The following is a 20289-nucleotide window of genomic DNA, read 5'->3' on the forward strand; positions in this document are numbered from 1 at the left end:
GGAGACATTAATGAATGCTTGGATACACGCAGTATATAATTTATATATCACTGTGTTTGCTTATCTGTCAAATACGGTTTAATTAAGTATATACTTTCTACCACATTCTGGCTTATCTTGCGCTACAAAATTATGGAACATTAACTCGTAACTATAATGACTGCAGTGTGGTATTCTGTTCAGAGTTCTAGTTAACTGAGCAGCAAAAACAAGAGAAAAAAAATCTGAATCCATGAAAGAAAATCTATTCCAAAACAGTTCCACTTTAACCAGTAGCAGGTGGATTGGGAACTAGCACTACATAGTCATTAGAGTATTAATATGAAGATGACATAGCCTGAAGTTGTTCTGTTCATTCCCCCTCCCAGTGCCTTATTTGTTCCCATACTCTGTGCCTCTATAATTGCTTCTTTTTACCTATTGACTTGGTATTTGGCAACACAAGAGTCTTGTAATGCTTGGGGACAGTATTGTGCACTGGTTGGAGAAGTACATGGCCATTTCTGAGCGGGTCTGACTTAGGCCTTGACAGAATTTTATCCATCCATTGGGCTTGGAGGTGCGGCATGTGTTGGTCTGCATTGCTGGCTCTTTTCTTCAGCATGTTACAGGAATATGGGATCCCGTCAGTACTTGACATTCAACTGGGTGAAAACAGTCTCCCTGCCATGTCCACTCTGGAGCTAACTCCATCTGTCATGCAGGACCAGGTGCCCTGGTTTGCATGTCATGTGGTCTGCTTTGTTGGAATGATGGTCATGGAGGAGCACTTTTGATCTTTGGAAGGTGGACTTGGCAAGACACAGGCTATGTAAGGCAGTGGCCAAGGATTGTATTTCCAGCCAGTGCTCAATCATCTGGCATCCTGACATAAATTTTTGGCTGCTGTCTTTGTATAGGGAGGATGGCATCCACTTGTCTTCATGGGTCATGGACGTCTGGCTTGATGATGTCCACTCCACACTGTTAGGGTTGGCTGGGTAATGAGCGTTGGTTGGAGTGAGGCTGGGGGAAGAGGTAGGCAGCCCTGCTCTGTGATAGTTTGGGATGCGGCAGATCCTTTTTGTATAGCCTGTGCCTGTGTGCTGGGCTTGGTTAGTATTGGGGGGCCTCTGTAAACAGGCTTGGTGCACATTGAGCAATGGCATGTCTCTGGTGAGAAGGTGCTGCCTTGCTGTGTGGGTGATGGTGGGTGCCCTAATAGAAGCTGATGACCATGGGGCCTCCAACAATACCACCACCCCATGGGCCCAGCAGGCCTTGCGGTATGGGGAAACTTGACCAGGGGTGTTGCTTGGTCCTCAGATCGGTGGCCTGCTGGTGTTGGTGGGCTTTGTCTGGTCAGCTGGCCACTCAGAAGTTGGATCTACCCCTTGGTATTTGCCTACACTCATGTACATAACAATAAAGCTGTGGCCAGCAGTTATGCCAAAAGTATTGTTGTCCAAGTTCTCTTTGCAGCCCGGAAAATTCCAGCCTTCAAAGGTAATAAACGAATGAGTTTTCTAGCTAGAACTCTTAAGTTTGTCTTTTTTGAGAGATTTCCCACAAAACATGACAATCAGCTAGTTACTGAAATGCAAGGGAAATAAGATATTTTCTGATATTAAAGGTAAAGGTATCCCCTGTGCAAGCACCGAGTCATGTCTGACCCTTGGGGTGACGCCCTCTAGTGTTTTAATGGCAGACTCAATATGGGGTGGTTTGCCAGTGCCTTCCCCAGTCATCACCGTTTACCCCCCAGCAAGCAGGGTACTCATTTTACCAACCTTGGAAGGATGGAAAGCTGAGTCAACCTTGAGCCGGCTGCTGGGATTGAACTCCCAGCCTCATGGGCAGAGCTTCAGACTGCATGTCTGCTACCTTACCACTCTGCGCCACAAGAGGCTCTTTCTGATATTATCTTGCTGCTATTTATACAGAGCACTCATACTGTTCTAAAAGTTATGATTTGTCTATCATTGTGCATCCTGGTTTCATAGCCCAGATCACTTCTTCTAGTATAGGTGGTTCTAATTCGTATCGTGTGTTTTTGGCTGGTAACTTAGGCACCTTGGTGTTTGCATATAATTATTCTGCATATTGTTGCCATTGATCCTTGATCCTAGTTTGGTCGATCAAGTCTTTTCCATTCTTGTCTTTGATGGTCACTTTGCGAGTAGTGAAGGGAGCAAGCCCAGTGAAGATAGGTTGAGGGACTTGGGAATGTTCAGCCTGGAGAAAAGGAGGTTGAGAGGGGACATGATAGCCCTCTTTAAGTATTTGAAAGGTTGTCACTTGGAGGAGGGCAGGATGCTGTTTCCATTGGCTGCAGAGGATAGGACACGCAGCAATGGGTTTAAACTACAAGTACAATGATATAGGCTATATATCAGGGGGGGGGAATTCACAGTCAGAGTAGTTCAGCAGTGGAATAGGCTGCCTAAGGAGGTGGTGAGCTCCCCCTCACTGGCAGTCTTCAAGCAATGCTTTGGGCTGATCCTGCGTTGAGCAGGGGATTGGACTAGATGGCCTGTATGGCCCAACTCTATGATTCTATGATTCTATGCTCCGAACTTGTTTCTATGGCCTGTATGGCCCAACTCTATGATTCTATGATTCTATGCTCCGAACCTGAGCAAACATGTTTCTGGTATGGCCTCTAGTACACTCCTCTTCCAGTCGATTACATTGTTGTGCCCAATATGCTTCCTTATCTTGTCTAGCAGCACGTTGAAAACCTGCATTTATGATGAATGATGCACTTACAATGATGATTTGCAAGCCATCAAAAGTACTAACCACTTGCATGCAATTAAACAACACTGGTCCTTTAAGTTATGAAGACTCCCACCTTTCTATTATCAATATTGTTAAAGCTGCTGTCTAACCAGATCCAAGAAGACTCACCAAATGTATAGCCTTGGGTTCTAGAAATGTTTGTGTTTACACTGTGCATGCATCACCTACTATTTCTTCAGGTGCAGGCCCATATTTTATTGCCTGACCAGAGCTTTACTTTTACTCAATAGTTTTAATAGTGACCTTTAACTACATATTTCAGCAAACGTTTCTCTAATTATTCCATGAAAGGTATTAATTTCTAGCACTGTTCTCAGTAATTATTCAGTTGGAAGCATATCAACATATTAAACATATTAAATAGTACATCAAAATATAAATTCAGTAAAATCCAATCAGCCCTGTCCATATTTTCCATGCACAGAAGACCTTTAAAAAAACCTACCTGGAGCTTTAATATAGGCAAATGAATAACCATTGAATTCATTGGAGGCAGCTGCACCAGGTAAACATAATGCAGATGATTTTATTACTATGACTAGCTGCTTTCCTATAATTCTTCCATAGAATATGCATACTAAAATAATAATATAGCCAGTCATAAAATAAAACCAATGACCTTGTGGTAAAACCAGGATAAAATAACTATGGACTATAAGAATAAAGAATGGTCTTTAAGCAAAGACTCCCCCTATCTGTTATGGTGATATTCTCTTAGCAGATCTTGTTCTGATTTTATCCTCTTTATCTTAAAGAGGATAAACCGCTACTAAGGAACACTAGGAAGAGACTGCATAGAGCATTACAATTCATCTTAAAACTGAACACACGGAGACAAAAAGTAGTGCAATAAGTGTAATAGCCTACATATGAAAAATGCTGTAATATGTCCTCTTCTGTAATGTTGTACTGAAGGTCTCTCATGCTGACAGCATGTTGACAGAACTCAACTTGATGAATGGCCTTTTAACATCATGTGAAGTTAGAATAGCTGTGAAGAGAATGAAATTCATGAACATGTTCCTTTTTAGACAAGATTTTCTTGACCTTGTCTCATATGGTGATCTGTGTTTTAAGATTCTTTTCAACAAAATGTAAAAAATAAAATTATATGGAGGTAAATAAAGGTCAAAACAGATGAAATGCTAAAAGATCAATGATTCAATCTTTCCTGGTTTTAAAAAGGTAATGTTAAGAACAGGAACTCCAATTTAGATTAGGAAGGAGATGAGGTTTAATCCATCCAGCCTTGTATAGTTACATGGACAGAAACTGTTCCCCCTTACAAGGGAACTGATGAAACATCAATTTTTATGTTTTCCCTACCATAGATAACAAAAGTAAAGGGAGGGCAGTTTTGATAGGCTAAACCATGTACGAGTAGAAGGAATAAGCTGCTAACTCCTTTCCTTTTACAGAGCCATAGTCCCACAGGAATAAAAGACCCAGTTTGGTGCAGTGGTTAAGAGAGTGGACTTCTAATCTGGTGAGCTAGCTTCGGTTCTGCGCTCCCCCACATGCATCCAGCTGGGTGACCTTGGGCTTGCCACAGAACGGATAAAGCTGTTCTGACTGAGCAGTAATATCAGGGCTCTCTCAGTCTCACCTACCTCACAGGGTGCATGTTGTGAAGAGAGGAAGGGGAAGGTGATTGTAAGCCACTTTGAGACTCTTTCTGGTAGTGAAAAGCAGCATATAAAACCAACTCTTCTTCATATAAAAGCTTCTAAGTGGCTCATTATATCAGTCCCATCTAGTTTGACCCTGACATATAATGAAAGGAATGGGATGGATAATAAAATATTGATTTCATTGATACATCTCCTTTCTCTCCAATGGGGGGTCCCCATTTCTCTTTGCTCCTATTTTATCCTCACAAGAACCTGACAAGGTAGGTTAGGCTTAAAGTATGTAACTGTACTGTCACCCGGTGAGCTTCCATGACAGAATGGCAAGTCAAATCTCAATCTCTTACATCCTAGTCTAAATACTAAATTATAATTGGGTGGAGGCCTTTCTCAAATTTATTTTATTTTTTATTATTATTAGATTTTTATCCTGTCACTGCCAGACAAGCTGGCTCATGGCAGTTCACAACATGATAAAAGCATTAAAAACCCATAAACTTCAATATAAAACAGCTAAGAACAGCAAAGATGGAGATCACACAATCCCTCATTAGGCCCATATTCCTCAAGTCATCTATTGCTGGCTATGTCAATCATATGTAGAACAGATGTAAATTGATTCCCGTCTTCCTTGAGGTCTTATTTTTAATTCCTAGACTCACTCAGGCTCCCATCCATTAAAGAATACTATTTTCTAGAAGCATAAAACGTCCAATTTCCTTGAAAATCTTAAGTCAAAAAGCTGCCATTGGCTTCTAAGGATACAGTAGTGTAGAAGAAATTCGTCAAGATTTTATTTTAATCATGTATTTGAAAAGTTGTAGAATACCTTGCTAATCACTGAGGAAACAAGTGAAAAATTATGTTATAAATATGGGACATGTCTCAAATTATGCACACATGAACTATTAAAATATTTGCATGCCACCTCAGTAACATGGTTTGCAAGTCAATATACAAAATAACAAAAGTGTAATAAAATCCATTCCACAATCAAAAAATTGATCAATGAGAAGCTACAGCGACCATTTAGAATAGTCTTAGGGAGCTGATAATGCAGTCAAAATTGCAAAGAGACAAGAGGAGTGATGCTAAGCAAATCTAACCATTACCACTCAAGTTTGATTCGAAACTGGCCAGAATTTCTTGACCGCATTAACAATATTCAGTAGAAACATTGCTGTTAAAACTGACAGTTGTTTTTGAGTCAGTTGAATTCAAATGGTATTGTCAACTTGTCTTGGGCCAAGAAAGCAAAGGGTGGGTCTAAAACACCGCATCAAGTAGATCAAAGGAAGAAAAAATGCAAAAAAGGAAAAAAAATATGACTACAATCATATTGTTGGCAATATTCCCTTTTTAGTAAACAACATACAAAACTGTTGTTTGAAGCAATGCACTATATTCAAGCCATAAGTCTATATTTTTGTTGACAATAATGGCTTCAGACACTTGATTATCAAATTTTTAATCACTTAAATTATGGATTTTCTTTCTCCCGAGGAAGAGGGTATTGGATTTCAGGAAATGATTTATTGGTATAAATGAATCTTGGTCATGACTATTGCTTTCTTGAGTAATTTTAATCATAGGAATTCTTGTGCTAATTTCTGTATTGACAGCTAGCAATTTATCAATAGAACCAATTCTGACATTTTGAATTTGTCTCATTTTCTGGCATAGCAGACATTTTTGTATGCATTATATGAGGTATAATTTCTATTCTATATTCATTTTCCATCCAAAATAGTGTATGGCTATTGTAAAACCAATAACAAGAGCAATAATAGTGTGTGAGTGTGTGTGTGTGTGGGGGGGGGGAGTAAACCAAGAACAAGTAAAACTTAACTCCCGTCAAAACTTTGTTTTCATGTTTACAACCTGGTTTTGTTTCAACTATATTCATAATGCCTAGTAGTTGTGATTCATTTCTCCACTGTCTCATTTACCCTCTGCCAGTTTAGAAATTAATTAGAATTTTATTTTGTGTTCATGCTTAAGCACTGCTTGTTTATCTGTTTATACTTCTACAGCCATATGCATTTTTCGAATGATTTTATATATTTTTCCGTGTGTATGCCTGCATTACGCAACTGATTCAATTTGCAGTTTACAATTTGCAATTTGCTTTTGCAGTGTATTAAACAACAGTGCCTTTCAGTAAGCCACTTAATTGATATCAGTATTGCCCTGGAGTAAATGCTTTCCTGGCAATTGTGTACATACCAGGGTGTTAAGAACAGACAGAAATAGATGCCCGTGCTCTTTGTTTTAAGCCTACTGCTTACACACAATCATTCTTCTGGGTCCAATTACAATGTCCAGCCTCTCACAACTCTCCCCAGAAATAAAGAGCCCAAAAGACCACAAATCCCAAAGGGGGGGGGGATGCTTTATCATTTTGGAATTTCTCCACAGCAACACAGAAGTATTGATTTTTTTAAAATTTAAAATACATTTACATTGTGGTGTTACTGCATAGAAATGCAAAAGTACACTTAAAAATAATATTGGGGCTTGGAAATTTGAGTCCCCAAAATAACTTTTGTGCTTTGATTGGTGGCTTGCTGTGATTGACAGGTCAAGGAGGGGGGAGGAGCAAAAAGCTGAGATGAGGTGGAGAAAAATATGGGAGGAGTCTTGAAAACGCGCAGCCTACAATCATGCATTGGCAAGCAGGACTCTGTGTGAGTTTTGCGCCTTCGTGTAGAATCGGTCATATTCTCTCTGTCCAACCACAGGCAATATTTCTTAGTCAGACACTGCTTGCATCAGCTTGGGAGTGTGAATGGACAGGAATAATTTTATCTGCAAAATGTTTAGCAAATTGCTCACAGAATAAGTTTCTCTCTAATGAATTGCTGAATGTGATAGGAATTTAACTACATGAAGAAGCTTTGCTGCTGATACTGGTAAGGTACACAGAAGCAGTCAAAAAGTGATTTTAAAAATATGCTTTAAGATGTGTTTAGTCAAACATGACTCCAGGTTACCTCCATCTGCACTTGTGGTTTCATGTCACAAAGCTCTGAGCAATCCAGGTTGACTCCTGAGGCAATTGCCCCTTAAGAAGGCATCTAGGTACAGTTGCATAAAGATCCTGAACACAATTTTCATTCCATTAACTTGCTAGGCTAGTGATAGGAAATCTTGTATCAAGAAGCAAATCTTATAGAGCATTTTGTCAATTAACTGAACTGTTGATTTCTAATACAATGTTTTCATTGGCCATTCATGAAGGATTATATGCTCAAGGCACATAATGCAGCAGAGTCTATCCGGTTTGTGTGTACTTAGAAGAAACAAACTAAGATGGAGTCCCTTTATCTTTGCAAAACTAATATGAGTCCTTTATAGTAAGGTACTCCATTCTAGACAGGATAGAGTAGAGGGAGGATTCTAATCTAGTCTAATGAGCTAGGATGGATACAGATGCAGGAAGCAGTTCCTGCCTTCAAAGTCCTTCACTTCCAACAATCCAAACAGAGAGAGGTCAAAAAATTCCTGAGTGCACATTCTGTCCTCCTAATACAGTACCACTGTTAACCATAGATAAGATAACAGCTCTGGCATGTGGCCATATATATTCTGCTATGTATGTGAGGCAACTGATATATTTCAGAGTTCCATAATGATCAGTCCTGAGAGCATGAGAACCTGCCTGACTCCTTTTTGCTGGATTATGAAGACACAGCCTGACAACATGGCAGAGAGGAGGGGGAGGCAGAAATGCTATTTTTATTAATTTAGGCAGATTGTGAGTGGGTGGGCAGGAAGGGATGTGCCAGTGTTTGTCTCTTGTGGCCCTTCATTGTTTACCCAGGGAGTTGCTAATCACCACTGAGGGATGGTAGGTGAATTCCCTCCAGGGCAGGCTGAATTATTGAGTTTGAAAGCAAGGGAAGGGGTGGATAACTTGGGCATGAAATTGGGGTCACTGTGGGTGGACAGGTAGTTGTGAGTTCTTGCATTGTGTAGGTGGTTGGATTAGAAGATCCTAGAGGTCCGTTTCAACTCTATGATTCTATGTGTTGGATCCTGCATACTACTGTGTCTATGCTGCCCTGCAATGATAATTTAATGGGCTGGGAGGGAGTAAGGAAGATCCTTTGCTTCAGCCCAGCACTTGATCACCCCTGTGATAATAGTTATTTGTGCATATTACAAATGTGAACTATTGGGGGCAAGAGCCAGAAGAGCATACCTAGGTGGATTACCCATTCTACTTTCATTTAGCCAGTGAATCCAGAGCATCTTTCCTTCTGCCTACTAGATTATCAGTGCTGTAAGGAATCCATGGACAAGGGTTTTCTCAGATGGACAAATTCCTTTGATGATTCCTTACTTTTAGAGTTTTTTACAACAAAATAAACAGTTACCATAATTTGGAGAAATTAGATTAATGCTGCATTTGCCCTATCAAAGTCAATGAAACTAGATCCTGTATCCTGGGGTGCAAATTGGATAATTATGCTTGTTCTCTTGGTACTCAGTTCTGGCAGATCTCAGTAGCAATGTTATGCTCATCCTGTCAGCTGCATCTCAGGTCTTCATGGCTCCTGTAACTGATAGTTTTAGGGACTTTGAAATATATCTATTCTATAACCTTACATATCAGCTGAAAACAGCCACTTTCAACTCTTGTTTTAAGTGCTGGGGGACTAATATTTTTTAGCAAGGCTCTGATTTCCAGACTTTCTGTTGAATTCAGAATATTTGCTTTCCACAACACTCATTGGGAGTAAGTCCCGTTGAATTCATTTGGACAGTTCCAGGTAAGCATTTATAGCTTGGAGATTAAGTCTCCCATAACAGTATTTGCATGCTGTGTGATAGTGTATACATATTTTATATAAATATATACTTATCTACTAATGTGCAAAGAAATAAGAACCTGAATGGTACGTGAAAGAGAGAGAGAATAGAGATTGGCTGATATTGCTTGAGTTTTACTCACTAATTGATTAGGAGCATGAAGACAGATAAATTTAAATCAACAATGGAGAAAGCTGGATTTACATAATCAGAAGTGCAGATCAAATAAAGAAATCCATTATATCAACAATGTGTTCATCAGAAAGACATAGATCTGCACTAAAAATACAAATATCATTTCCATGTCCTTATCATCTCTTCAGCGGATGTAAGATAAACCACTTATTTTCCCATCTGCATAGTAATATCTGATTTAGCCAGAGATATTTATATTATATGGGGAAATTAAGCCGTAGCTGAAGTTAGTGGAAATGGGGATAGGCAAAGAATTTTAAGTACAGCTGTGACAGTGCACTTTCCGTAGTTGGCTGGAATAATGTAGAGAAAATGCTTTCCTTTGTGGAATAATAAGTTGCCTAATAAATTTGCTGGAGGAGGATGCAAAGTACCTGGTTGGAGAAAAAACAAAGCAGATATTAGCTCATTCCTGGGCAAAATGACTTTAGTTCCAGCAGTTCACAATTCCATCTAATATCTTGATCTTATATGTTTGCATGCCCAGATGGGGAATGTATGTCTGATCACTGTGCTATGCTCAAGTGTCATTCCATTGGAAAAAAAAAATACTGCACTGATATACGTGGCCAGACAGGCAAATTCAGGGCAGCAGGACCAGTGACTCCATGCTGCAGTCCTGTTTAGCTGTCATTTGCCACAGCGGGGCACTGCATTCTGCTGCTGGGCACTAGCAAGTTGGTGAGTCCCCACTTCTCCTCCACATGCAGCCAGCTGAGTGACCTTGAGCTCGCCACAGCACTGATACTGTTGTTCTGACTGAGCAGTCCTGACAGAGCTCTCTCAGCCTCACCTACCTCACAGGGTTTCTGCTATAGGGAGAGGAAAGGGAAGATGATTGTAAGCTGCTTTGAGATTCCTTCAGGAAGAAAAATGATATTGTGCTGTGTCTGATGGTGCAGTATTATTCTCCAGTAGGACATGGCTTACCAAATCAGTTAATTTTCCTAACTATAATACATATTCCTAAAAGGTAAAGGTATCCCCTGTGCAAGCACCGGGTCATGTCTGACCCTTGGGGTGATGCCCTCTAGTGTTTTCCTACATGCATACAAAAGGGTAGACATAAGGCATGATGAACCTGCCTTATCTTTCAATCTCTTGATTTACTGGTTACAGTGAGGATTTCAGCCATTTGCCCTATTGTTATAAATTAAATCTACTCATGTAAAATTAATATTAAAATCAATACTAATAAATCCTAATAAATCCTTTTCCACTTCTCAATATTTCATGAAAGGGAGTCTAATCACCTGAGCATGCTTGGAGGAACTTATTGCACAGATGGAATCGTTACACCCTGATCAGCGGTTGACCAGCCATTAGGACCACCAGAACACTCTTAGTGAGCTGATGACTCCACACTTGGCCAGGCCAGCCCAGTAACAGAAGGGCCATATATATAGCCAGCTTGGCAAAAAGACTAACTCCCTCCTTCCTTTGGTGGTGGGATCTTTTCCAGAACTGTCTACCCTCCCTGTTGCTCATGATCCAGCGGTTCTCTTTTCTCTAGTTAGGGGCCTTAATGCTAGGGTTGGTTAATTCCTAATTATTTTGTTCCACTGAGGTAATTCTCACCTTCCCCCTGGAACTGGTAATTTTTCCCTTAGCTGAATTTCTTGCATCTTCATATTAAAGATTTCTTTTTAGTGTTCTGACTAATTCTAAATGTTTTTCAATATGGGCTCTGTCTAAATTTTGGCTAACGGTACTTCTTCTATCTTTTATCAACCTCAGTTTTAGCTTTCTCTGCTTCTACTTTTGCCAGTTCAATTTTAATTCTCATTATTTCTATCTCCTGACTAGGATTCTCCACAGCACCTAATTCCTCTCCCTCACCTCCATGTCCTTATTTACATTTACAAGGTTGTGCCATTTCTGTAGGAATTTTTCTTATTCTAGTGTTGAGTTTATCTTCATATCATGGCACTGTCACCATATATGATGAGGATATGGTCAACTCTGGGTAGTAGCCCTTAGGCATTCTCAAATGGGGTTTTATTTGGATTCAGAGTCTGCTGCTCTAGTGTGAAGCACATTTACAAGCATCAAAATGATTCCAACATCCCTCTTCAGAGGATTCTGTAAATCTTTAAGTATTGCAAACCCTTACTATTTGTTTAGTTTTATGCTCTCTGGCCTTTTTTTTTTTTTTTTGCTTTTGTATTCTTGTACCACAGAAAAGCGACTTCAGCACACAGAAAATGTAGAAAAGAATGGAAAAGCTTAAGCTGAATTTGATTGACTGAGACGCGGCTGTGCACCTGCAATCATGCTGCTACCCTCACAGCAACGAGGGTGAAATTCTAAAGCTTCCCATGATTGAAGCAAATATTTTCTCATCTCACATATTCCACATCACTAGTTTCCAGTTGCTCACTTTCATTACTGGAAGTTATTCACATTCCAGATTAGAATCACATTGACAGTCACATCATGTCTGTCACAGGATACAAAATACAGTCAGAGTGCAGCAAATCTAACAAAAGTATACTGACTGCAAGAAATATATTTTATTTTTTGATATATTATGTGCTTCAAGATAGGTTTTACTCCACTGCTAAACAAACCTCACTGGATGATGATGAACAGATGCTGAAAAATGAAGTGTTTTTAGAAGTTGGGATGAATTAAGGACAGTTTTGGTAGACAGACAGGGTGTAAATGTTTTGAATAAACCTATATAATGAATTATCATCTGATAAACAGCTTTTGTGGTGCAGAATGGTAAGTGGCAAAAATGCTGTCTGAAGCTGTCTACCCATGAGGTTGGGAGTTCGATCCCAGCAGCTGGTTCAAGGTTGACTCAGCCTTCCATCCTTCTGAGGTCGGTAACATGAGTACCCGGCTTGCTGCTGGGGGGTAAAACGGTAATGACTGGGGAAGGCACTGGCAAGGCCACCCCATATTTAGTCTGCCATGAAAACGCTGGCGGGCGTCACCCCAAGTGTCAGACATGACCCGGTGCTTGCACAGGGGATACCTTTACCTTTAAACACAGTTTACAGTTATTCCCAACGTTGGAAATGGACAAGATACACCATCAAAAGCATGGGGAAATATATACTGCAACATGATTCCACAGGTACACAATACAGAAAAGGAAAGGAAATGTATATTCCGTAAGTGATTTTCTGTCTAGGGCAGCCTTGCCATAGGTTGTGTTCACAAAGCTATGGAATACACAAACTATTTCAATCAGAAGAGCTGATTTGAAATACATTCATTTAGACAGATACTCATCTCACAAGAAGGTCTTCATGAAGTACAAAAAAGGTTATTATAGGTCAATAACTTATACATTCTGACATACACTATTTAAGTAGGTGGGCCAGCCATCTGGGAAGAAGCCTCAGTGTCTGCTCAAAAGAACTGGAATGACAGTGAAGAATTCAGGTTAAATGACATTTAAGGATACAAGATCTTTGTTCAAAAGGTACAAGAAAAGTGACACTATCAAAAATATATCATAGCCACCCTGAAGTAGAAATGCAGACAAAAGCTAAAGATGTGGTTTCCTAGCTAAATATGATATACATAACATTATACAAAGTTGTGGTGAATCCTAACAAAAGAACAGAAGGAACCACTGATTACATAGCTTTCCTAACTGATTATAAAGCAAGGTGGAAATGGGTTTCTTTCATGGAGAAAGATGGTAATTTTCTCATAGTAGATTCAGGTGGGTAGCCGTGTTGGTCTGCAGTTTGAGTCCAGTGGCTTCTTTAAAACCAACATAGTTTTATTCAAGTTAAAAGATTCCATGTGCATGCACACATCCTCAGATACAACAAAATGGGAATTGCTACCTATAGGTACATAGTGAGCAGTAAATTAGCATAAAGCATAATGCAAATATTTAACTGATTCAAGGTCCAAACAGGAATAACAAGATTATGTTTATAAGGTTACAATTTGTGTGTGTTAAATTCTGCAGAGAAATAAAAATAATGCGAGGATTGGAGATTAAAAGGCAGATATATCTTTAATTGTGGAATGCTAAAAGCAATTAGCTGAGACCTGCCTTTATGCTCCATCCATCTGCTCTAAGAAGAAGATGCTGTAAAGGTGCCTCCATGCTTGAGGGGAGAAGGATGGACATTTCCACTTTCACAATATTTTTTACTTCAGAAGAGGAAAAGGAGTGAGTACTTCTCACCACCCCCACTCTTGTAGAGCTAATAACTGCAGACTCATAACAGTTGGCATCAGTTGACCAAATGGTCCAGGGTGAAAAATGTGAAAATTTCCCTGGGTGGTGTGGCGGCCTCAGACCCAACTAGAGCTCAGTGCGGGGGCTATTTCCTGTTGCTAGACATGCTATGTGGACATACCCATACTTTGGATAGAAGGTTGTGGAGAGGGAAAACGTTCCATACCTAGTGTAGAATATGTTTGGATTGCTTGTCTTGGAACTGGAAAACCCAGCCAAGGTACTTTCCCCCTCTAGAGATGATCAGTGCTGAGTTAACAGTAAAAGGTTTATATATTTAGCATGGGCTCCTCAAACAGCTTTCTACTATTCTTGTGGTTTAGCAAGATTTTGTGAGTTTATTTTATTCCTTTGTTCTAAATCAAGACACCAGCTGGCAAAGGTTATATGAGTCCGGCTTAGTACTTTCATAACAATTCTTCTTAAGCATATTTAAGGACAAAAAATGTTGAGAACTAACACAAGAAATGCTTTTTGGCACATATAATCATCTGGTAGATTATACTGCCCTAGGAAATTTCAGGACAAATTTACAATTTTTAAGTATTGTAAAATGTGCATTTGAACAGTACTGTAAGTGAAAGCAAACAAAGATGCATAGAAATGGAAAACATCCCGGCACTGATATACGGAAAAAATGAACATGAGCTGCTCACAAAAATATGTACTGCCCAATGAAAAATCACTTTTTGCTCACAACCTGTCAGCAGAACAAAAGCCAATGTACTAAGTGTCCAAGCATCACTAGCAAAGAGTACCAAAAGTATTTACCATGGAGTTTTGAGCAGTCTCCTTTGTTGGAAGGCTGAGTTAGACAATAACATAGTCATTTCCATGAAATATAATATGAGTTCTTATTTTTTTCTTTCAGCCCACTCAGTAAGCATACTATGTTTCTGACTAGTTATATCATCATCATCATCATCAACATCATCATCATCATCATCATCATCATCATCATCATCATCATCATCATCATCATCATCATCATCATCTATTATTTATTTATTTATTTATTTATTTATTTATTTATTTATTTATTTATATTTATTACCCACCACTCCCAGATGGCTCATGGTGGGTTGTTGTTGTTGTTGTTAGATGTGAAGTCGTGTCCGACCCATCGCGACCCCATGGACAATGATCCTCCAGGCCTTCCTGTCCTCTACCATTCCCCGGAGTCCATTTAAGTTTGCACCGACTGCTTCAGTGACTCCATCCAGCCACCTCATTCTCTGTCGTCCCCTTCTTCTTTTGCCCTCAGTTGCTCCCAGCATTAGGCTCTTCTCCAGGGAGTCCTTCCTTCTAATGAGGTGGCCAAAGTATTTGCGTTTCATCTTCACATGGCAAGTTACAATGTCTAATACAACCCCCCCATAAAACCCCCATTAAAACCCCAGACATAAAAACACAGAGCCAGTTTGGTGTAGTGGTTAGGAGTGCGGACTTCTAATCTGGCATGCCAGGTTCGATTCTGCGCTCCCCCACATGCAACCAGCTGGGTGACCTTGGGCTCGCCACGGCACTGATAAAACTGTTCTGACCGGGCAGTGATATCAGCGCTCTCTCAGCCTCACCCACCCCACAGGGTGTCTGTTGTGGGGAGAGGAACGGGAAGGTGACTGTAAGCCGCTTTGAGCCTCCTTTGGGTAGGGAAAAGCGGCATATAAGAACCAACTCTTCTTCTTCTTCTTCTTCTACAATTCATTAATCAAAAACCAAGAAGAAACAGGATACGGCAGAAAAAAGCAAGTCCCTCACTAATCTCACTCCCCCCAGTAACCATCTCCTAGAGGGGTGGGAGGGGAGAGGGTACAGATGGAGCACACAATCACCGCTCAGTACCACTCTCCTGGAAAGCGGGGCAACAAGATCTTCCTAGCCGTACTGGCCTCAACTGTAGACCTGGTGGAAGAGCTCTGTTTTGCAGGCCCTGCGGAATGCTGAAAGCTGCTGCGGGACCCGCAGCTCCTCCAGGAGCTCATTCCACCAGGTAGGGGCCAGGACTGAGAAAGCTCTGGCCCTGATCGAGGCCAGTCAGCTTTTCCTGGGACTGAGAATAACCAACAAATTAGTACCCACAGGGCGTAAAGCATAGGGCAACAGGTGGTTCCTCAGATATGTGGCCCCCAGACTGCAGAGGGCCTTAAAGGTTAAGGATCTGGGTGGCAACTGGTAGCCAATGCAGCTGCCTCAGCACAGGATCGATATGGGCCCTCCAAGATGTACCTGTGAGGACCCTAGCAGCTGCATTTTGCACCAATTTCTGGATCAAGCCCAAGGGCAGGCCCACGTAAAGCGAATTACAGAAATTTGTTCTGTACAATAGAACAGACCCATCTTCATATATTGATATCATTTCAGGTGCCCAGTGGAGAGTAAGCTGAAATATGAAGTAAATAAATAAATTAATGTGCTTTCCACTTCAATAATGTTGGACAAGGCAGAAAGAGAACATGCATCAAAACACAGGATCCATATTATGTTTAAAATCACCCACCTAATTAGAATGTGGTTCTAATGCTACATTTGGTTTGTGAGAAGAGAACTGCACAAGCTTCAGTCTCAGAAAGAGGGATGTTTGTTTGGTATATTTGTCTTAATGAACTCTAAAACAGAGGCATAGTTTCATAGTGGCCTGCAATGCCTGAGGGGAAAAGGTTTCAGATGAAAAGTTCCATTCTGTTTTTTTAAGCCAGCAAAAATGCACCCTCTTCTCCAGCATTTCTCTGTTTACAGGTTACTGAAGCAAACAACCTTCTTTGCCATTATCCAGCAATATCATAACCTCCGGACCTGTTACCGACAGTGAGCAAGCTAGGAAAGCTAGAAGGTGTGAAGAAGTCTGTCAATCTTTTTTTCTCTGTTTGCTGTATACATGCCATCTTTCCAGTCATGAATGACTACTGTCTACGTAACAATAGCTGTTGGAATATAGAAATAGGGATCAGGTAAGTGCAAGTAATAATGAACAATGGCACCATGTGATTTGGTCATATGGCATACTGGTCAGAACAGCACTCCTTTACAGTTGGGCTGTTGAAATGCCACTGACTGAAATGGACTTATTCAGCCCTGATGAAAATTATCAACTTGTATTTTAAATACCACCTACATTGTTTAAAGTTAAAGAATTTGAGTTGCAGACATTTATTAGCGTCTAATCATTTCTTACATGACTGGATAATCTCGCTCTACTTCCAATGGCACTGGAACCCAATGCCAGCTCAAGAACTAAAGCAGAAGCCATCTTTTACTCTGAAGTGTTAGCACTTTTTCACTGCTAGGCGTCTTGTGTTCACTGCTAGGCATCTTGTGCTCCTGGAAGGCCCTCGGCAAAAGTTTATGAAATTACGCATGCGATGGACAAAGGATGTAGGAAGAACTTTTTCTTCCTCTCTCATAATACTAGTACTACAGGTCAGTAAGTGAAAATAGTGACCAACAAAAGGAAATATTTATGCATACAATTCGATTGTCAAATTCACTGCCTGAGGCAGAGATAGATGACTTTAAAATGAGATTAAATGGATTCATGGAAAATAGGTCTATTAGTGGCTCTTGGTCAAGATGACTGAAGGTAATCTCTGTATTCACAGGCAGAAAAATATAAATAACAGTGCTAGGGGAAGACATCAGGGGATGTCTCCATCCATCGTTTTTAGAAGGACTCAGAACTTTATATTCTGTGCTATGGGCCCTTTTTCTTCTTGTAGAGCAAAGATATACCCTTGCATAGAATTCCGTTCATTAAATCAGTTTTGGATTTTTGTCATTGTTTATTTTCTGTATCCTTCTCATTGCACTTTTGAAAAATATATCAATGACACGGAGACACATTTCTCTTGTCCCTTATGGCCTCATTAGGCTAAGAGCAAACTTTATTTTCTCCAGGGTAACTGCATACATGTTACAGAGTCACAGCTTCTCATTATAGCTCAGACTAACAGAAATGTTACTGTTACTTCTGGGTGATTGAAAATGGATTTGCTATTCCATGTTGTTGTTCTTCAAGAATAAAAAGATTGGGGCATATTATATGGTTGTGGAGATGCCGTATGTAAGGAGGAAATCGATTCAACTATGAATCTGGAGTGGTGTCCAATTAGAAGCGGGCTACTCAGTAAATTGCTGAAGCCAAATAGTCAAAGAAGAGTTACATTAGTAGATGTCCCAGCAATGAGAAGAGAAAAAAAGAACCCTAAAGTAAAGAACTGATTAGTTATGTCCCTTACTGGATTCTCAATGCATCCTTCTCCAGAGCAATTCTAAGAACATATTTCCCACTGAATAGACATCAGCAGGATTCTTATAATCCTGTTCATTAAACCAGATTTGGATCATGCTTATTAGATGGCACTGATCTATAGTTCCCTGGTTAAAATTATTTTTGTTAGCAAATAAGTAAAATGGCATTTTTATCTCAGCATACAGGTTGAAAAAAATCTGTATTTTCATCATAGTTCAGCTAGATGGCATTCCAGCAATCCCTGACTTGAACATAATGCTAACTGGAATAGCAGTTCAGCACCACTAGTTGCATGTTGAGGGTAAAATGTGCAAATGCAAAAATATTTAGGCATCATGTATGCCTTTGTTGTGCTCCTACAGGATACAGCTAAGCAATCCTTAGCTATGTTAATCATTGAAGGTGTCATTCAGAGAGGCATAGATCAGTGCAGTGTAATCTCAGCTATAATTTGTAAGTAACAATGAAAATGGCGTGGAATTATTTGGGGGAGGAAAAAGAAAAAAAAAGATTCAGCATTCCCAAAGCATGCATGTTTCTAAATTTGGATTGATAGTTTAGTGTGTCATATACAGAAAATGCTTCACTAACATAACTTCAGATGCTCAAGGCAAGACTGCCCACAATAGCTCTTGCAGGAAATTCCATACAATGCTATGACAAAGCTTTTATCTAAAGCAGTGGTCCCCAACCCCCAGTCCAGGGACTGGTACCGTTCCGTGGACCAGCCGGTACCAGGCTGCAACTCCTCCTTGTCCTCCTCCCCAGCTGCTGCCTTGGGGGCTGCCCTGCCACTCTGCCACCGGCTCACTTTTGGTGCTCTCCGGTGGCTGCCATGGCTGGGGCTCCCCCTTGGCATGGCACTGCACAACTGCTGCCAGCAACGCCACCCAGCAGGTGGCAAAAAGTCAGGGGTGCCGGCAGGAAAGCAAGTAGAGCAGGGGCTCAAGCTGCAGTGGCAAGGTCTCTCGGCAAAAGACCCCCTGGGCCTCAGTAAAATTGTCAAGCATTGACTGGCTCCCAGTGATAAAAAGGTTGGGGACCACTGATCTAAAGCTTCTCCAAGGATTTATGATCGAGGAAGGAAGAAGCCTTGTGACTAGCTGCAGCCAATCAATGGAGCTCACAGCCAGCTTCTACAGCTGGTTACTTTGGAACTATGGAACACTGGAGAAGGAGATACATGTGTGAATTAAATGCAATAATACGGCTGCCCAACCTTTTTTGTTGTTTTGTTACCACTCGGTACATTTTGTGCCTGTCCTCGCCCTTAGAAGCCTTCAGTGCCAAATTTAAATCTCCAGATGTCTTGCCATATAAAATTTAGATCTTTAGAAGCTACCAAACCGCAATGACTGCACATCCTGTCAGGAAGTCTACAAAGGGCTACTGGAGAAGTGAAGCTGCTATTATAAAATGCTTCCAAGGGCCATGGGCTCCATGCAAAAGCCACAACAAATGGTATTAATCCAGTTTACACTAAAACTCTTTCATTCTCTTTCTTTCCCCTGACAGACCTTGAAGCTACTTTTATAAAATCTGGCCCTTAAACGCTAACTCTGTCTCAACAATGATGGCCCCATATTCACTTTTTCATTCCTCCCCCTTTCCAGATTATCCTTTTTCACTCTAAGGCAGGGGTAGTCAACCTGTGGTCCTCCAGATGTCCATGGACTTCAATTCCCATTAGCCCCTGCCAGCATTTGCTGGCAGGGGCTCATGGGAATTGTAGTCCATGAACATCTGGAGGACCACAGGTTGACTACCCCTGCTCTAGGGTATCTAACATCACAGATCTGAGCCATCTTGATGCTCCAGGATATTTCACATCACAGTAATCCGGGCAGTTCTTACCAGCATTATTACCTCTGTGATGTCCAATAAATACAACATATCATATAGTAGAGGGCTGTATAATACAGCAGATGTATCGTGCATCAGAAGATGACAACAACAGCTGCCATACTGGTAATAATCATGGTTGCTGCACTGTTTCTGTAAATCCAAAAACAATGTGATACCATTTTTAATTTTTTTTGGGGGGGCGGTCTTAATAAATGTTTTCATTTCAGATTTGTGGTGTATTTATTGCATACATCACAAGAGAATAGTGTGCTTTCCTTCTAATATTTGTCTGAGTTAGTTTAGTCTCATAGGGTGAGATTCCTAACACTGACCTCAAGTTGAACACTACAGGATTTTCTTTGTATTATCCCAGCTTCCACCTGTTTCCACAAATGTGTGTGTTCTTAGTTTTCATCCCATCATTTTACAGAAATGACCTTACACTGCATAAGCAGGATTTACTTATTCCCAGGACATGATGCTCTATCAGCAGTAGAGAACACCATGTTTTATGGGGCTGACAAAGATGGTCTTCTGTTGCATTTTAATAAGCTAGTTCATAC

Source organism: Paroedura picta, chromosome 10 (genome assembly GCF_049243985.1).
Source record: "Paroedura picta isolate Pp20150507F chromosome 10, Ppicta_v3.0, whole genome shotgun sequence".
NCBI classification, from domain to species: Eukaryota; Metazoa; Chordata; class Lepidosauria; order Squamata; family Gekkonidae; genus Paroedura; species Paroedura picta.